The sequence below is a fragment of the Chrysemys picta genome, chromosome 4, assembly GCF_011386835.1.
Source record: "Chrysemys picta bellii isolate R12L10 chromosome 4, ASM1138683v2, whole genome shotgun sequence".
NCBI lineage: Eukaryota > Metazoa > Chordata > Testudines > Emydidae > Chrysemys > Chrysemys picta.
In genome coordinates, this window is record NC_088794.1 from 62022642 (window position 1) to 62039651 (window position 17010).

Here is a 17010-nt window from a genome sequence, read left to right on the forward strand (position 1 = left end):
TTTTTAAGCAACTAACAAAATCATCCAAAGCCCAAGATTCGGCGGTGATGGGGGACTTCAACTATCCGGATATATGTTGGGAAAATAACACAGGGGGGCACAGACTATCCAACAAATTCTTGGACTGCATTGCAGACAACTTTTTATTTCAGAAGGTTGAAAAAGCTACTAGGGGGGAAGCTGTTCTAGACCTGATTTTAACAAATAGGGAGGAACTCGTTGAGAATTTGAAAGTAGAAGGCAGCCTGGGTGAAAGTGATCATGAAATCATAGAGTTTGCAATTCTAAGGAAGGGTAGAAGGGAGAACAGCAAAATGGATTTCAGGAAGGCAGATTTTGGTAAGCTCAGAGAGCTGATAGGTAAGGTCCCATGGGAATCAAGACTGAGGGGAAAAACAACTGAGGAGAGTTGGCAGTTTTTCAAAGGGACACTATTAAGGGCCCAAAAGCAAGCTATTCCGCTGGTTAGGAAAGATAGAAAATGTGGCAAAAGACCACCTTGGCTTAACCACGAGATCTTGCATGATCTAAAAAATAAAAAGGAGTCGTATAAAAAATGGAAACTAGGACAGATTACAAAGGATGAATATAGGCAAACACAGGAATGCAGGGGCAAGATTAGAAAGGCAAAGGCACAAAATGAGCTCAAACTAGCTACGGGAATAAAGGGAAACAAGAAGACTTTTTATCAATACATTAGAAGCAAGAGGAAGACCAAAGACAGGGTAGGCCCACTGCTTAGTGAAGAGGGAGAAACAGTAACAGGAAACTTGGAAATGGCAGAGATGCTTAATGACTTCTTTGTTTCGGTCTTCACCGAGAAGTCTGAAGGAATGCCTAACATAGTGAATGCTAATGGGAAGGGGGTAGGTTTAGCAGATAAAATAAAAAAAGAACAAGTTAAAAATCACTTAGAAAAGTTAGATGCCTGCAAGTCACCAGGGCCTGATGAAATGCATCCTAGAATACTCAAGGAGCTAGTAGAGGAGGTATCTGAGCCTCTAGCTATTATCTTTGGAAAATCATGGGAGACGGGAGAGATTCCAGAAGACTGGAAAAGGGCAAATATAGTGCCCATCTATAAAAAGGGAAATAAAAACAACCCAGGAAACTACAGACCAGTTAGTTTAACTTCTGTGCCAGGGAAGATAATGGAGTAAGTAATTAAAGGAAATCATCTGCAAACACTTGGAAGGTGGTAAGGTGATAGGGAACAGCCAGCATGGATTTGTGAAGAACAAATCATGTCAAACCAATCTGATAGCTTTCTTTGATAGGATAACGAGCCTTGTGGATAAGGGTGAAGCTGTGGATGTGGTATACCTAGACTTTAGTAAGGCATTTGATACGGTCTCGCATGATATTCTTATCGATAAACTAGGCAAATACAATTTAGATGGGGCTACTATAAGGTGGGTGCATAACTGGCTGGATAACCGTACTCAGAGAGTTGTTATTAATGGTTCCCAATCCTGCTGGAAAGACATAACGAGTGGGGTACCGCAGGGGTCTGTTTTGGGACCGGCGCTGTTCAATATCTTCATCAACGACTTAAATATTGGCATAGAAAGTATGCTTATTAAGTTTGCGGATGATACCAAACTGGGAGGGATTGCAACTGCTTTGGAGGACAGGGTCATAATTCAAAATGATCTGGACAAATTGGAGAAATGGTCTTAGGTAAACAGGATGAAGTTTAACAAAGACAAATGCAAAGTGCTCCACTTAGGAAGGAAAAATCAGTTTCACACATACAGAATGGGAAGAGACTGTCTAGGAAGGAGTACGGCAGAAAGAGATCTAAGGGTTATAGTGGACCACAAGCTAAATATGAGTCAACAGTGTGATGCTGTTGCAAAAAAAGCAAACATGATTCTGGGATGTATTAACAGGTGTGTTGTGAGCAAGACACGAGAAGTCATTCTTCCGCTCTACTCTGCTCTGGTTAGGCCTCAGCTGGAGTACTGTGTCCAGTTCTGGGCACCGCATTTTAAAAAAGATGTGGAGAAATTGGAAAGGGTCCAGAGAAGAGCAACAAGAATGATTAAAGGTCTTGAGAACATGACCTATGAAGGAAGGCTGAAAGAATTGGGTTTGTTTAGTTTGGAAAAGAGAAGACTGAGAGGGGACATGATAGCAGTTTTCAGGTATTTAAAAGGGTGTCATAAGGAGGAGGGAGAAAACTTGTTCACTTTAGCCTCTAAGGATAGAACCAGAAGCAATGGGTTTAAACTGCAGCAAGGGAGGTCTAGGTTGGACATTAGGAAAAAGTTCCTAACTGTCAGGGTGGTTAAACACTGGAATAAATTGCCTAGGGAGGTTGTGGAATCTCCATCTCTGGAGATATTTAAGAATAGGTTAGATAAATGTCTATCAGGGATGGTCTAGACAGTATTTGGTCCTGCCATGCGGGCAGGGGACTGGACTCGATGACCTCTCGAAGTCCCTTCCAGTCCTAGAATCTATGAATCTATGAATGGCCACTGGGATGATCATGGGCTAAGCTCAAGAGCTTTACCCGATACTTAGTGGGAACTACCAACTGTCTTTGAGGATGCCAGTCTTCCTGGTGCCCACCAGGAAGAGTCTCCTTGTATAAAAGTCCTTGTTCTATAACAAACCGGGATCGGTTAGAAGAGCTGAGAGGTGGTGGGGTGCTCCGCGCCGCCGCCCCAGCTTTCTGAAGGCTGTCATCTGCTTCCTGCTCGGCCTGGAACTGTTCCCTTGATGCTGGAGACGTCAGTTCCTCCTTGGACTGTGGACTGGGGCTTGGTCCCTCTGGAAGCGGTGCAGGTGCTGGGGCTGTTTCCATTGACTGTGAGCCGCTGTCCGCTGGTGCACTATGTGGTATCTCGGGCTCTGGCTGATCCTCTTGGGTAGAGTTATCTGCTGCTTCCACCAGGTCAGGCTCGCTGGTGCCCTCTGGCGTTGAAGTTGTAGACGGGTTTGCAAGCTCTGGACTCAGTGCTGGCAATGGTTCTGGTGCTGGTTGCGTTGCCAGTTCCGGTTCTGGGACTGGTTTTGGCTGGGTCTCTGGGATTGGATCCACTACGGCTGTTGCAGTCGTTGGCAGGGGATCCAGTTCCACCACCGTTGTTTGGGTCTCTGGTAACACAGACGGGGCCCTGGTGGACGGCTCAGGAACAGGGATGGGGGTGCAAGCTTGCTTAGCCTGGCTGCGGGTGACTATTCCCACCCTCTTGGCTAGCTTCACATGGTTGGCCAAATCTTCCCCCAGCAGCATGGGAATGGGATAATGGTCATAGACTGCAAAAGTCCATATTCCTGACCAGCCCTTGTACTGGACATGCAACGTGGCTGTAGGCAAGGTTACAGACTGTGACACGAAGGGTTGAATTGTCACTGTAGCCTCCGGGTTGAGGAGTTTGGGGTCCACTAGGGATTGATGGATAGTTGACACTTGTGCCCCAGTGTCCCTCCAAGCGATAACCTTCTTTCCACCCACTCTCAAGGTTTCCCTTCGCTCCGACGGTATGAGAGAGGCATCTGGGTCTGGGGATCTTTGGTGTGATTGGGGTGTAATGAACTGTAATCGGTTGGGGTTCTTGGGGCAGTGAGCCTTTATATGTCCCAGTTCATTACCTTTAAAACATCGCCCTGCTAAGGTATCACCGGGGCGATGTTGGTTGGTGGAGACTGGTGTGGTGGGGTGAGAAGGCATCTGGGGTTTCCCTTGGGATGTGGGTGGGGCCTTGGGTTGTCCCCGGTGGTAAGGTTTCGTTTCGGCTTGCCCCTTCTGATATTCGCTCCAACTGCTACTAGTTTTTTTCTTTTCTGCCACCTCCACCCATTTGGCTCCAATCTCCCCCACCTCAGTTACAGTTTTGGGCTTCCTATCTAGGATGTACCTTTCTATTTCCTCAGGAACACCCTCTAAAAACTGCTCCATTTGCATTAGGAAGGGCAACATTTGCTCCTGATATCCAGGCATCCCAATTTTTCCCAATGTGGTAGGCATGTTGGGTAAATGACACATCAGGTTTCCACTTTAGGGCTCTGAACCGCCGACGGGCATGCTCAGGTGTTAGCCCCATTCTGATTCTGGCCTTGTTTTTAAAAAGTTCATAACTGTTCATGTGTTCCTTAGGCATTTCAGCCGCCACCTCTGCTAAGGGTCCACTGAGCTGCGACCTCAGCTCTACCATGTACTGGTCTGGAATGATGCTGTATCCAAGGCAGGCCCTTTCAAAATTTTCTAAGAAGGCCTCAGTATCATCGCCTGCCTTATTGGTGGGGAATTTTCTGGGCTGGGAAGTGGTACCTGGAGAGGGTTTGTTAGGATTGGCTGGTGCATCCTGCTTAGCCTTTGCTACTTCCAGTTCATGCTTCCTTTCTTTTTCTCTCTCCTCCATCTCCTTTTCTTTCAGCTCCATAGTTCTTTCGTGGGCCTCCTTTTTGGCTTTTTCCAGCTCCATCTCTCTTTCGTGGGCCTCCTTTTTGGCTTTTTCCAGCTCCATCTCTCTTTCATGGGCCTCCTTTTTGGCTCTCTCTTCTGTTGCTCTCTGCTCTGTCTCGAGTTTTGTTAATTGAAGCAGTCTCTGATGTTTTCTTTCATTTTCTTCTGCTTCTAGTTTGGCCAGTTCTATTTTTTTAGCTACTTCTTTGGTAGTCATTTTCCTGTTTTCTTGTGCTGGGTCACCCCCTCTGCAGTTGACTGAAACTGGGAAGCTCTCAGCTCTGGCTGCTGCTGAGTTAACAGAGACTTTCTAACTAGCTATTCTGGAGGATGTAAAAAGAAAAAAAAAATCAGCTTGTAAATTCCTTTTACCAGTCAAGTTTGTTTGCTTATTTGAACACTTCTCTTAACAAAGGACCTTGTTAAAAAAACTTAACACCTCTGCCTTCAGGCAAGGAGAGATAAGATATGCATCTATCTCCAGCTCTGCTTTTCAAGCAGCTAGAAGGAAAAAAAAATCTCACTGGCTTTTGGGTTTAAAATGATCCCACCGCTCTGCCACCATGTCAAGGCTGTATCCCCACTTTGAACTTTAGAGTACAAATGTAGGGGCCTGCATGAAAACTTCTAAGCTTAACTACCAGCTTAGCTCTGGTCCGCTGCCACCATTTCCCAATGGATTCCCTCCCTGGGAAGCCTTGAGAAACCTTCACCAATTCCCTGGTGAATACAGATCCAAACCCCTTGGATCTTAAAACAAGGAAAAATCAATCAGGTTCTTAAAAAGAAGGCTTTTAATTAAAGAAAAAGGTAAAAATCATCTCTGTAAAATCAGTATGGAAATTAACCTTACAGGGTAATCAAACTTAGAGCTCAGAGGACTCCCCTCTAGTCTTAGGTTCAAAGTACAGCAAACAAAGATAAACACTCTAGTAAAAGGTACATTTACAAGTTGAGAAAACAAAGGAAAACTAACACACCTTGCCTGGCTATTTACTTACAAGTTTGAAATGGGTGAGACTTGTTTAGAAAAATGTGGAGAACCTGGATTGATGTCTGGTCCCTCTCAGTCCCGAGAGCGAACACACTACCAAAACAAAGAACACAAACAAAAGCCTTCCCCCCCCCCAAGATTTGAAAGTATCTTGTCCCCTTATTGGTCCTTTAGGTCAGATGCCAGACAGGTTACCTGAGCTTCTTAACCCTTTACAGGGAAAAGGATTTTGGAGTCTCTGGCCAGGAGGGATTTTATAGTACTGTACACAGGACAGCTGTTACCCTTCCCTTTATAGTTATGACACCTGCACTGCTCGGTTCTGGCTTCCGGCCTCTGACCTGGCCAGGGGCGGGGCCTGGTGGGAAGTGGGAGAGGAGGAGGAGTGCCTCCCCCACAGCTTTGTGCCCTGGGCTGTTGCCCTGCTCTGGTTACGGCCCTGAAGTTTGGGAGGGCACCGCCTCTCCCCCAAACTCTGCCTATGGAGGTACATGGCCTGGAGTGTGACTTGATATTCGATGCACCAATTCCAAAGGTGGATGGACTTGGAGCAGAGGAAGGGAGCCTTGCTTGTTGATGTAAACTACTGCTGCAATGTTGTCGGAGAGCAGTTGGATGTGATGGGATCGGATGAGAGGGAGGAATGCCTGGCACATGAAACAGACTGCCCTCAACTCCAGGAGGCTGATATGCCTCCTGGCCTCTTGTGGTGTCCAGTCGCCATGGGTTGTGTGACAGTCAAAGTGGGCTCCCCAAGGGAGGCATCTGTGGTGATGGTGGCTTGTGGGGTAGGAGGTGTAACGGGGATACCAACCATGACCTTGGAAGGGTGGGTCCACCACGTGAGGGAGTCCAGAACCACCTGGGGGAGCAGGACTCTGCTGGCCAAATGGTCCCTGTGTGGTCTGTAGATTGAAAGAAGCTACATCTGTAAGCGATGCTTGTGGAGGTGGGCGTGCAGTATCACCGAAGTACAGGCGGCTGCCATGTGGCCACGGAAGGAGAGACAGCAGTGGATGGTGGTACGGGGGTTGCGGCATAGGGCTGCAGTTATGGAAGTCAGAATAGCAAACCGTTCTGCCACGGGGAAGGCGCATGCCGCAATGGAGTCTTGTTGTGCCCCGATAAATTTGATCATCTTGGTAGGTAAACGTACCAATTTCTCGTTGATGCAAATAGCAAGAAAGGTGAGGTGAGGAGGGCAAGAAGAGCTAGGATGGCTGAGATAAGGCCTTCGGAGTAGCTGAGGTGGCACATATGTGCTGCTACAACCAGGGCCGGCTCTAGGATTTTTGCCGCCCAAAGCAAAAATAATTTTGGCCGCCCCACCCTGTTCTTTAATTACCCCACCCCCGGCCCCGCCTCAACTCCGCCCCTTCCCCAAATCCCCAGCCTTGCCTCCTCCCCCCAGGCTCTCAAGCCTAGGAGGGAGGGGGAGAAGCAGCGCCCGCGCCGCGGCCACTCGGAGTCTCCCCCTCCCAGGTCTGAGAGCCTGGGAGGGAGGGGGAGACTCCGAGTGGCCGCGGGGTGGGCGCCGCTTCTCCTCCTCCCTCCCTGGCTCCCAAGCCTGGGAGGGAGGGCGAGTAGCGGCGCGCAAATTAGCTGTTTCACACGCCGTGGCAGCAGCAGCGGAGGTGAGCTAGGACGGCCGGGGCACATTTTTAGGGGCGGCATTCTGGCGCCGGCCATGCTGCCCCTAAAAATGTGCCGCCCCAAGCACCAGCTTGTTTTGCTGGTGCCTAGAGCCGGCCCTGGCTACAACGCTGAAAACTGTTGTGACAACTTGCAATGCTGTTACTATGCCAAAGGGAAGGACTCCAAATTGGTGAGCTAGCGAGCAGGAGCAGCTAACAGGAGTTTTGCGAGGGAGTTCTCCAGGTGAAGGAGGAGCGATTACGTGATCCTTTGGGTAAGTTTGTTGTCTGTAGTGCATGTGTTTGTGGTGTGCTTGCTGCTTGACTGAAATAGATTGTATGATCTGTTTGTTTGGGGGACTGTGTGCTGAGCCTAGTGGGCTGTTAGGTAAGGCTGAGTGGTTCTTAACAAGGCTTTGATCCCTAAGCCCTTTAGCACCCATCAACCCTTAACCAGGCGGCAGGGCTACTCAGGAAGACCAGGGCTTTAAAAAGCCTGCTCCTAAGTGACCAGAGGAACTAGCGAACAGGAGCACTGAACAGGGGAGTTTTGTGAGGGAGTTTAGATGGGGGGGGGAGGCTAGAGTCACTTAACATTCTTTAAACTTAAGGCCAAAAACACCCCCTGATAAAAACAGAACATCAAACAGAAGAGCTGCAGGAATAAAAAGAGAATGCAGGCAGAAGTCCAGCAACAGAGTGGGGGCTACCCAGTTTATTGCACTCAATGCAGCATGTATGATTACTTGCCCTATGGGCAGGTGTATGTGTGCATTTGGTTCAAGGAGCTCCTGGCCCTCAGAGACCATGTACGGCCTTTGGAGACCAGAGTGGCTGAACTGGAGGAGCTGAGGGAGACAGAGTTATATAGATGAGACTTTCCAGGACACAGTAGAACAGTCCCACCCCCAGTCTGACAGCCTCTGTACTGTGGAGGAGGAGGAGGAGGAAAGTCTCAGGGAAGGAGAACATCCAACTGGAGCAGAAGGAAATGATTCCCCTAGTTGGGACCCTCCTTCCAGATGATGTTGTGGTATCCTCTTGCACTGAGGGTACCTCTCTGGGGGAGGGAACTCCAGTTATTAGGAAGAGACAGATAATAGTTATGAGGGATTCAATTGTTAGAAAGATGTAGCAGGGTTTGCGATGACCAGGAGAACCACATGGTGACTTGCCTGCCTGGTGCAAAGGTTGCAGATCTCTCAAGACATCTAGATAGATCTATGTGTAGTGCTGGGGAGGAGCTGGTGGTCGTGGTACATGTAGGAACCAATGACATAGGGAAGGATAGGAGAGAGGAAAGGAGGAGGCCAAATTTAGGCTGCTAGGTAAGAGACTGAAGTCCAGGACCTTCATGGTAGCATTCTCTGAAATGCTTCCAGTTCCATGCACAGGCAGAACTGCAGGGTCTCAATGTGTGGATGAGATGATGGTGTAGGGAGAAGGGGGTTAAATTTATTAGGAGCTGGGGAACCTTTTGGGAAAGGGGGAGCCTATACAGGAAGTATGGGCTCCACCTAAATCAAAATGGAACCAGATTGCTGGCACTTAAAATTAAAAAGGACGTAGAGCAGTTTTTAAACTAAGGGCTGGGGGAAAGCAGACAGGTGTGGAAGAGCATGTGGTTCGGACAGAGACACCCCTTAGGGGAGGATCTATTACTGGAGATTCTCTATGTCCTACTAAGGAGGAGAGAATGGAAGATGATAAAATACGGGTAGGATCTGATGAGAAACAGTCAAATGAAAGAGTCCCATTCAATTACATCATGTAATGGCAGACAGCTAAAAAGTGACACTAAGTGCTTATATACAAATGCTAGAAGTCTAAATAATAAAATGGGTGAACTAGAGTGCCACGTATTAAATGAGGAGATTGATATAATAGGCATCACAGAAACTTGGTGGAATGAGGATAATCAATGGGACACAGTAATACCAGGGTACAAAATATATCGGAAAGACAGAACAAGTCATGCTGGTCAGGGAGTGGCACTACATGTGAAAGAAAGCGTGAAATCAAATTAAGTAAAAATCTTAAAATGAACCAAACTGTACCACAGAATCTCTATGGATAGCAATTCCATGCTTGAATAATAAGAATATAGCAGTAGGGATGTATTACTGACTGCCTGACCAGGCTGGCCATAGCGACTGCAAAATGCTCAGGGATATTAGAGAGGCTATAAAAATAAAAACTCAATAATAATAATAATAATAATAGGGGATTTCAGCTATTCCCATATTGACTGGATACATGTCACCTCAGGACAGGATGCAGAGATAAAGTTTCTTGACACCTTAAATGACTGCTTCTTGGAGCAGCTAGTCCTGGAATCCACAAGAAGAGAGGCTATTCTTGATTTAGTCTTAAGTGCAGCACAGGATCTGGTCCAAGAGGTGACTATAGCTGGACTGCTTGGTAATAGTGACCATAATGTAATTAAGTATCAGAGAGGTAGCCGTGTTAGTCTGGATCTGTAAAAAGCAACAAAGAGTCCTGTGGTACCTTATAGACTAACAGATGTATTGGAGCATAAGCTTTCATGGGTGAATACTCACTTTGTCAGATGCATGTAATGGAAATTTCCAGAGTCAGGTATAAATATGCAGGCAAGAATCAGTCTAGAGAGAACGAGGTTAGTTCAATCAGGGAGGATGAGGCCCTCTTCTAGCAGTTGAGGTGTGAACACCAAGGGAGGAGAAACTGCTTTTGGAGTTGGCTAGCCATTCACAGTCTTTGTTTAATCCTGAGTTGATGGTGTCAAATTTGCAAATGAACTGAAGCTCAGCTGTTTCTCTTTGAAGTCTAGTCCTGAAGTTTTTTTGCTGTAGGATGGCTACCTTTAAATCTGCTATTGTGTGTCCAGGGAGGTTGAAGTGTTCTCCTACAGGTTTTTGTATACTGCCATTCCTAATATCTGACTTGCGTCCATTTATCCTTTTTACAGACATTAGGAATGGCCTCTCACCACTGCCCGCCCGCTCGCTTCCTCAGCCCCTGCCTCCCCAACCAAAGCTGCCTCCCACCACTGCCCACCCACTCACCTCCTCAGCCTCCCCTCCGCCGCCACCTCACCTGCCCCCCCGCCACTGCCCGCCTCCTCAGCCCCCCCCACCACTGCCTGTCTGCCTCCTCAGCCCCCTTCCCCCGCTGCCAGCTCACCTGCCCCCCCGCCACTGCCCATGCACTCGCCTCCTAAGCCCCCCTCCCCCACCACTGCTCCCCTGCTTGCCTCCTCAGCCCCCCCGCCTCACCTGCCCCCCCCCCCCCCCACCACCACTGCCCACCTGCTCGCCTCCTCATCCCCCCACCCCTCCTGGCTTGCCTACTCACCCCCCCACTGCTGCCACTGCCACCAGCTCACCTGCCTGTCCGCTGTCGGCTTGCCTGCTCCCCCCGCTGCCAGCTCACCTGCCTGCCTGCCACTGGCCTCTTACCTTCTGCTGCCCCCACCCCCTGCCGCTGGCTCACCCTCACTCCCCAGCCGGTCACTGGCCTCTTCACCACCCCGCCCACCCACTGGCCAGCCAGCCAGCTGTTGGCTTGCCCCACCGCTTGCCTACTCACTCCCCACAGTGAGCCCACTTACTCACCCCCTGCAGGCCACATAGTGAGCCCACATGGGCCACATGCGGCCCGCATGTTGTGCAGGCCTGCCCCATCCCCACTTCACCTCAGTGGCGACTGCCAGTCACCATCTAGCCCCCGCTCACTGGGGCGGACTGCAGTGTAAAAGCCACTCATCAGAGGCAAGGGGGGTTTGGACCTGCTGCCAGTGCCTACCCTTGGGCTGCCCCTCTGCAATCCCAGTACCTTTCCAGCCTTTATCAAGGCCTGCAGCCTGGGGAGTTTCCAGGCTAGAGCTCCCCAGCTCCTCCAGCCTTTCCCCATTCAGGTACCCTGCTCAGCAGCCAGGCCCTCCTCGCTCAGCAAGCGAGAGAGACTCTATCTGAGCTCCTGGCCCACTGCCCTCTTATAAGGGCCAGCTGGGCCCTGATTGGGGCATGGCCCCAGCTGTAGCTGTTTCCCCTGTCAGCCCAGGCTTGCCACTTACCCCAGCAGCAGCCCTCTCACAGCCTCAGCCCCTTCCCCCAGGCTGGTTTAACCCCACTCAAAATCCCCACCACTGGGGGTAGGGGGGAGTCTTGGCCTGGGCTCCCTGACCCTCAAGGGTCGCCATTCCAGGCCCACACACTTCCTCTCTGATGCTTCCCAGCCTTGGACCATCTCCCGGGACTGGGCCTCCGTCTTCCGGCGGGCCAGCTCCGCGGCTTCCAGCCTTGCCTGTAGGTCAGCGTCCCCCGGACCCTCCACTTGCAGGGCCTGGGTCCACTTAGTGGTCTGTCCCACAATCACCTGGGTCCCAGCCTCTTGCAGGCCCCACTCAGTCTGGGTTTCCCCATTGGCGACTGGCTCGGCGACGGTCTGAGTCCCGACTCCCTGCTGGGTCCCCGCCATCTCCGCCTTAGCCTCTGTTGCCTTTACTGGGTCCAGTACGGTCCCTTCCAGGCCTCCAGGCACCTCTGTCGACCGGCCCTCAACTCCCTTGAGGGGGCAATGCCTCCTCATGTGACCTGGTATATCACAGGCCCAGCAGGCTCCTCACCTCTGTGCCGCCTTGGGTCTTTCCTGGTCTGTCTTGGGTCCCACCCTTCTGCCAGAGCGGACCTGGACCTTGCCCCTTGGGCCTGAGCATGCCAACTGCATGTGGCCCTTTTGCCCACAGGCCCAGCAGATTAGCAGCCGCCTGGGTTCCCTCACCTGGTGGACTGCCCCCGGGATTTGCCCAGTCTCTCTCCTGGGGGAGGCACCCTGCCCCCACCCCTGTAGGGACAATCCCTTTTTATATGTCCCTGCCTTAACCAGGCATAACATATCTGGCGCTCTGCCACAGGCCTCCTGGCCCTGGCTCTCGGCTGCTCACGCCCTTCTCCACCATTCCTCTGAAACTCCTTTCTAAGGAGTTTTACCAGGGCCCGCTGTTCCCTCGCCAGCTTGCCCAACTCTTCATGGAGGGCCTTCTGCACCTCCCAGTCCTTCCTGGGCCTCCTGGATTCACCTCTAGACCCCTTTTAAAATATTGGCGTTGCATTAGCTATCTTCCAGTTGTTGGGTACAGAAGCCGATTTAAAGGCGCTGTGTGAAGAAATACTTCCTTTTGTTTGTGTTAAACCTGCTGCTTATTAATTTCACTGGGTGAACCATGGTTTTTGTGTTATGTGAAGGCATAAATAACTCTTCCCTGGTCATTTTCTCCACATCAGTCATGATTTTATAGACCTCTATCACATCCCCCCTTAGTTGCTCTGCAGCAAATACGATCAAGAACATTTCTGTAAAGCCATCACACATTTAGTTGCCTGCCAAAGGCCTGGGCTAGAGCCAACTTCTCCCCATGCTGTGTGGGTTTCATGTGAGACTCACCTGCTCCTGCCAGATCTCCTGAAATTGGGGCACACATAGCTTTGTGACAGAACATTTTAGTGCAGTGTGAAATCACAGCACATGCATCAAAATATCAGCTGTTCAGGCAACTCTGTGAGATTAGGAAAGAGACAAGTTGGTTCAGACTATTTCCTGGTCCCTCCTTGGTGGGAGAAGCATTAGCTGCATACAAGAACAGCATGAGGCCAGACATTCCCACATGAAATAAAATTTCTGCATAAGCTAATATTTAAGAATTGGAAGTGGAATCTGTTTGTTTGGCTACCATATGGCGACTGTTGAGGAGAACTCATGTCCTCTGTGCAGGATCCTTCAATCTCTTGGGTTGTGTCTACTCTGGCTAGGAAACTCATGCCTCAATCTCTGGTTGGCAAACAGGTGTTGCTATAAGAATTTTACAAGCAGTGGCTAGATCAGTGTTTCTGAGCACTTGGGTCAAGGTCTTTAGTGCAGGTGCTGCTGAACTGGTGCAATGAACAGCTCCACTCAACCGCCTTGTTAAGAGCTGGTGTAAAATGCTGCATAGAGGAAGCTGGTTTTAGTGCAAAACAAGTTATATTTGTCCTACAAACCCCAGGAATTAAGCTCCATGTTCTACTTTACCTATTAGCCATTGATTTACCCACAGATACCGAGCACTCCAGTAACACTCCAAACTCCAGCACACAGTACAGTGACTCATGTTTCACACTAATTACACTGTCATTCCAAAACAGCAGGCCCTCATTTTACTGGGATATCATGACTAGCACTTGCTGCTGCACCTGAGCATGAGTATCTGCTCCTGAGAGATCGTGTTAATCCCTGGGCTAGCTCCCTGCCTCCCCGGCTTTAGCTTCCTACAGTGTCTGCTCTGGTGATTGAGCTATGAGCAGGTCTGTGGCATGAGTGCTCTGATCCAGGATCTGAAGTGACAAAACGCCTCAGGCAGAAACGCCCCTCGATCATCAGCAGGTCCACACAGCAAGGGGCTGGGCAGACTTGCTGCTCTGGGAAGTAACCAGAGTGCTAGGCAGTGCTCACAGGGTAAAGTCTGAAGGTTTGAACAGTGACTGCACCCCCATAGTTGGCCAATCCCCCACCACTTCCATGCTGCACTGAGCTTCATCTTGGAGAGCTGTCCTGGGCACTGGCTGTTTGCTGGGAGGCTGAGGCCAACAACATGCTGTGGAACTGCTCTCAGGGCGGTGTGAGGTTCCTGTAGGCAGAGACAGGCTCTCTGGGCATCACGTACTGGGTTCTACAGAACTGTGTTGCATCTGTTCTTTGTTTTACTGGGTGCTTGAGGGATGAGTGGGTTTATTCAGACCCCAGGAACAGCAGCCATTACTGGGTGCTGCCATTGTTAGTGGCAAGGCTGATGAGGATTGAGAACCCAGGAACTTATGCCCTCATTATCAGAGGGGCAAAACTGCAGCCAGAGAACAGAACTCCCTTGAGCTGCTAATTCTAAACTCGTTTCCTTCCCCTGCTGAGAATCCAGCTTCCAGACCCCATTAGGAGTCCCAAACTGCTCCACTCATGCTGGGAACCTTTCCCCCACTCATGAGGACCCACACATGGGCAAGTTACCAGGGCCGGCTTTAGGAAGTGCGGGGCCCAATTCGAACATTTCGGCAGGGCCCCGGCAGGGATGACTAACAAAAAAAAAAAAATAAAATAAAATAAAAAAAACACATGTAAAGAAAAGCCTTTCATTTCTTCCATGTATTATTTACTTTCCATAACTATATAAATAATAAAATTATATATTATGTACAGTGCATATGTGCTTTTGATCGGTTATTAATGAGCTCTGTTTCAAATGTGTGGGTCCCCGCCACTCCCTGGGAATGTGCTAGGGTGACCAGATGTCCCGATTTTATAGGGACAGTCCCAATTTTGGGGTCTTTTTCTTATATAGGATCCTATTACCCCCCACCCCCTGTCCCGATTTTTCACACTTGCTGTCTGGTCACCCTAGTGGTGTGCACCTGTGTGGGTCCCAGCTGCTCCCTGCCCCCCTCATTGAAGCAGGTGTGCAGGGTTACTGCCCTGGGAACTGCAGGGCACCAGTGGACATGGGGCTGGCTGGAGACAGCGGGGTGTGGGGCGGGCTGGCTGGCTTCAGGCAGGGCCGCAGTGGGGGGTGCGGTGGGGGTTGGCAGGGCTGTAGACAGAGGAGTGCAGGACTGGCTGGCTTCAGGCAGCGGGGTGTGGCAGGGGTTGGCTGGAGACAGGGCAGAGGGTACGGCAGGGGCTGGCTGCGGGCAGGGGGTGCAGCAGGGCTGGCTGCGGGCAGGGGGGGCAGCAGGGGCTGGCTGCGGGCAGGGGGGGCAGGGCTGGCTGGAGATGGGCTGGCTGCAGAGGGGGCAGCAGGGGCTGGCTGTGGGCAGGGGGTGCAGGGCTGGCTGGAGATGGGCTGGCTGCAGAGGGGGCAGCAGGGGCTGGCTGTGGGCAGGGGGTGCAGGGCTGGCTGGAGACGGGCTGGCTGAGGGCAAGGCAAAGGGTGCGGGGCTCGTGCGGGCAGAAGGTGCAGCAGAGGCAGCTGGATCCCCAGCCCTTTAAATAGCCCCCAAGCTCCCCGCTGTCCCAGGGCTCTGGGGGCTATTTAAAGGGCCCCGGGCTCCCCTGCTTCTACTGCCCCGGCCCTTTAAATAGCCAAGGGAGCCCTGGGGAAGCGGCGGGGCTCCAGTAGTTATTTAAAGGGCCGGGGCAGTAGAAGCAGCGGGAGCCCCGGACTTTTTAAATAGCCCCCAGAGCCCCGCAGCCCTACCCCAGGGCCCCAGCAGTGGGGCTCTGGTGGCAATTTAAAGGGCTGGGGGCTCCAGCCCCTGCTGGGAGCCCCAGGCCCTTTAAATTGCCCCCTGGGGAAGCTGGGCCACCCCGGTACGACGCACCAGCTCTTGCTGGTACGCCGTGCTTGGGCGCGGGGCCCTCTTAGGGGCAGGGCCTGATTCAGGGGAATTGGTTGAATTGGTCTAAAGCCAGCCCTGCAAGTTACAAATAGTAAATAAGAAACACTTATTGTTCACCAGACCAAAGACTGGTGGACTATGTGCTCAAGGGAGCAGCATGACAAAGTAGCAGCTCTTCTCACACTAGGTATTCTGCACTGACCTCTCAGCTTTCCCACCTGGCTGCAGGCCACACAAGCCAGCAAAAGGGAGACAAATGACTAGAACAGCACTCAGGTTGTGTTGTGCATCCCACCATAACTGAGCAATTATCAGCTTTTAACTGTAACACCTGATTCAGGACACACCCACTGTGCGACTTAAAGAAACAATTTTATAAAAACAAACAAATGACATTATATACAAGCACAAGGACTCTCCTGTAGCTCATCGGCAGGGCTTGAGCATTGAAGCTTCCGATCCCCACCACAGACTTCTGCTGCAGGAGTGATTTATGGATGGGTATAAACTGTTCAGGAAGGACAGGTACGGGAGGAAAGGTGGAGTTGCATTGTACGTAAGAGAGTGGTATGATTGCTCAGAGCTCCAGTATGAAACTGGAGAAAAGCCTGTTGAGAGTCTTTGAGTTAAGTTTAGAGGCGAGAGCAACAAGGGTGATGTTGTGGTGGGCGTGTGCTATAGACCTCTGGATCAGAAGGATGAGGTAGAAGAGGCTTTCTTCGGACAATTAACTGAAGTTTCCAGATCACAGGGCCTGGTTCTAATGGGGGACTTCAATCACCCTGACATCTGCTGGGAGAGCAAAAAGCAATGCACAGACAATCCAGGAAGTTTTTGGAGAGTGTTGGGGACTACTTCCTGGTACAAGTGCTGGAGCAACCAACTAGGGGCCGTGCTCCTCTTGACCTGCTGCTCACAAACAGGGAAGAATTGGTAGGGGAAGTAGAAGTGGGTGGCAAACTAGGCAGCAGTGACCATGAGATGGTTAAGTTCAGGATCCTGACAAAAGGAAGAAAAGAGAGTAGCAAAATACGGACCCTGGTGTGACGGGTTGGATCACAGAAACCCCCTTGGGGCTGCCAACTGATGTGCCAAGACTACTTCTGCCCCTGCTTTCCTGCTCTGGCAGCTTAGGACTTCAGTGCCCTGCCTGGTTTGAGCCAGACCCACTAGCCTGCTGCAAACTCAGTCCCAGCGTCTGAACTACGTTCCCTTTCAGCTGTAGGCTTGACTGAAAGCAACTTACAGAAGTGTTCCTGTCTTTAACACTCAGATGTCCAACTCCCAATGGGGTCCAAACCCCAAATAAATCCGTTTTACCCTCTATAAAGCTTATACAGGGTAAAGTCATAAATTGTTTGCCCTTGTAGTAGGTTCGCGCCGGGGCTCTACCCTCCGGGACGGAGGGGCGCCACACCGACTCACTACAGCACAGACAGTCAAAGCTCAGGCCCCTTTACGCAGGGGCTGAGTGACCCACAGTTCAGGGAGCTCAGGCCCTCAGGCAGGGCTGAGCAAACACTCAGCTAGCTCAGGCCCTTTGGTGCAGGGGCTGAGTAACAATCAACAGTTTAAAGTAGGCCCAGGCCCTGGATCGGGGCGGGGCATAAACAGTCACAG

General features: G+C 50.8%; 1 protein-coding gene across 1 annotated transcript in view; it reads right to left on the reverse strand.

Moving 5' to 3' along the window:
* KLHL12 (kelch like family member 12) overlaps window positions 1-17010 on the reverse strand; it is a 116907-nt gene that overhangs the window by 3687 nt on the left and 96210 nt on the right. The gene's annotated exons all lie outside the window — the stretch shown is intronic.